Below are 3150 nucleotides of genomic sequence, written 5' to 3' on the forward strand. Positions count from 1 at the left end.
CTGCAGCTAGGTTGGGGAAATTCTCTTGGATGAAATCCTGAAATATGTTTTCTGAGTTGGTTACATTCTCCCTATCTCTTTCAGGTGCAGCAATCGGTTGTAGATTCAGTCTGTTTGCATAATCCCATGCTTCTAAGAGGTTTTGCTCATTCATTCTCATTTGTTTTTCTCTATTTTTGTCTGCCTGTCTTATGTCAGAAAGTCATTCTTCAAGCTCTGACATTCTTTCCTCTGCTTGGGCTATTCTGCTATTAATATTTGTAATTGCATTATGAAATTCTTGTGTTTTTCAGCTCTGTCAGTTCAGTTACTTTCTTCTCGATACTATTTTGTCTGTCAGCTCATTCAATTCTTATCTTGATTTTTAGCTTCCTTGCACTGGGTTAGAATGTATTTCTGTAGTTCAATTAACTTTGTACCTATCCATTCTGAATTCTACTTCAGAGCCATAAAAATATGGAATACTTCACAAATACTTCAGCATTGCATAGGTGCCATGATAATCTTTTCTGTGTCATTCCAATTTTAGTATATGTCCTACCAAAGTAAGCACTGTCCTTCAATTTTTAGGAGTTCTTTAAATAGTAAGGATATCAACCCTGTGTCTGTGGTATAGCCTATGAATATTATCTCCTAATTGTCAACAGTATTTTGCCTTGTTTATGATTCGCTTTGCAATGTGTTTGTTCAGGGAATCAGATTTATAGCTCTTTCTTTCATTTCCTTTGGATTTGACTCAGAGTTCTATACCATTGTTAAAGAGTAATTTGCCTAAGTTTCTTCTAGTATTTGTAAGGTTTTCTTTTTACTTTTAGATACCTAAGTTATTTGGAGTTTACTCTTTTATATGGTATGAGGTATGGGCCAAATTTTATTTATATGGCTACGGTTTTTCAGCATCATTTACTTAAAAATCCATCTTGCCCCAGTGGTTTAAGATGCCATTTTATCATATACTAAATTTCTCTATGTGCTGGGGTTAATTTCTGTACTTTCTTTTGCCATGTTTGCCTGTACATCACTACTTTAATTTTACAGGTAGTGTATCACATGTTTTAGTGTTAGAGCAGAGCTACTTTCCTATCATAAATATATTTTCCAAAATTTCCTGGCTATTCTTGCATGTTTATTTTTTCATATGAACTTTAGTGTCACAATTTGATTCACTCCCTACAATAGTTTGTTGGCACTTGTATTCTTATCGCATTCACTTTATATATTAATATATGGATAATTGTTACCTTTTAAATATTGTGTTGTTGTTTTGTTTAATTCTATTTCTGTACCCTTTAGTGTTATCCTAACATTTTTCTGTATAAGATTTTCACATTTCTTGTTAATTTTTTCTAAATATTTAATATTTATTATTGCCATTATAACTAAAGTTTTCCTACCAATATGTCATCTGTTTATTATTTCTGAGTAAAAAACAATGGATTTTTGAGAATTAATTTTATATTCTGCTACCTGACTGAATTATTTTATGATTTGACTTAGATTTAACATTGATTGTTGCTATCATTGTTTTATGGTGCCACTCCTATCATCTCAAAATAGAGACTAGCTGACTTTTTCTTTACTCCTTTTTGGACCACTAATCAATTTATCCTGCCTATTCACATTGGATAATAGTACCCATACAATAATAGTTGGCATGGGGGCATCTTTTTCTTGTCCCTGATCTAAGTTATAATACCTGTACTGTTTATTAAAGAGAACACTGGAGGTACTAAGTAAGATAAAGTAATTAATTTCATCCCATCTTTCCCATTGAAAGACACTATAAAACCAGGACAGAATGAAAAAAGAAGCTATTTGGTGATAATTATATGCAAACAAACAAGCAAACACATAACCAAACCTAAATCTAAACCCTATACCTTATATACAAATTAACTCAAAATGTAACACAAGTCTAAATGTAAACACAGAAAAATTATCTGTGACCTAGGATTAATCAAAGTGTTATTCATGAAACCAAAAGCATGATCCATAAGCACCTCCTCCCCTCAGTCATTATTGCAAAATATAGGGGGTTTTATTTGTTTTGTTGTTTGGGGAAGGATTATGAGTCCTCTTATAGAATCCAAATAAGGTCTTCTTTTTCTGCTTTTCTCCTTCATCATCCTATTGCCAAAAGGTGCTTCTGCCTTCTTGTTTGTCTCTTTTTCTTCCCCAGAAGCTATGCCTTTTTAAATTTCCCTTTAAATGTATTCTATCCCTTTATATGGCATAGTCCATTGTAAGTTATAATTGCCCCTTTAAATACTGCCTCCCCTTTAAATCATATATGTATATTTTAAACTCCTTCCCTTGTAGTTAATGTCACAATCTGCTTGGATGACATTTATGCAGTATTTTAGATTTAGAATGGATTGAATATTTTTAGTGTCCACTGCAAATCATCTTTAGGCTCCTTTGGTTAATCTCTCTGTTATAGCTTTCCCACAGTTTTTCTCATTCCATCTTTGCTTGCCACAAAGCCTTGTGCCTGTGCAAGAGCATTGTGGCAGCCTGAGAGATCTGCACTGGGATTTGGTGGGATGTTTTTCTCTTTTTACTTACAGGTATTTACAATTTCAGCATTGTATTCAAATTATGCTTTAGGCATACATTTGCAAAATTTAACTTTCACTTTTGATTTTTTAAGAATAAAAAGAGAACTTTCCTATTTTTTTGATTTGGAAAGGAAAATTTTGGATATTATATGGCAATCATTGTCCTTAGTTATCCAGAAGGATTGCTGAACTCAATTTCCTCATATTGGGTTAAGTATTTGCATTTATATTCCTAGCAGATATTATCCTGTAATTTTATTTTCTAATAATGTGTTCATTAGATTATGATGTCAAATTTTTCCTGATTTTATAAAATGTCTCCATTACAAAGTTAGGGTAAGATAGGCACATCATCATTTTGAAAACTTTGCTATTACAGAAAGTAAGAAAATGCTGCTAAAATAACAATAATAAGAAAACACATGGGGGCATATTACGAGGTCATAGCAGGCAGTTGTAAGTGACACTTAACAGGCAAATCCCGGAAAACTTAAACATCAAAGTAGGAATCCAAGAGTATGTAACAATCATAAATAAGTAAGCAGGTAAATGAATGGGGGAAGAGTGCTTCTTAACGTACAATATCCATTGC

At 32.5% G+C, this 3150-nt stretch overlaps 1 non-coding gene across 1 annotated transcript; it reads right to left on the reverse strand.

Moving 5' to 3' along the window:
• Positions 1-450: 450 nt before the first annotated feature.
• LOC115897815 lies at positions 451-553 on the reverse strand. The gene has a single exon (XR_004057602.1). It is a non-coding gene; the product is annotated as a U6 spliceosomal RNA (small nuclear RNA).
• Positions 554-3150: the final 2597 nt, after the last annotated feature.

Source organism: Rhinopithecus roxellana, chromosome 5 (genome assembly GCF_007565055.1).
Source record: "Rhinopithecus roxellana isolate Shanxi Qingling chromosome 5, ASM756505v1, whole genome shotgun sequence".
Classification (NCBI taxonomy): domain Eukaryota; kingdom Metazoa; phylum Chordata; class Mammalia; order Primates; family Cercopithecidae; genus Rhinopithecus; species Rhinopithecus roxellana.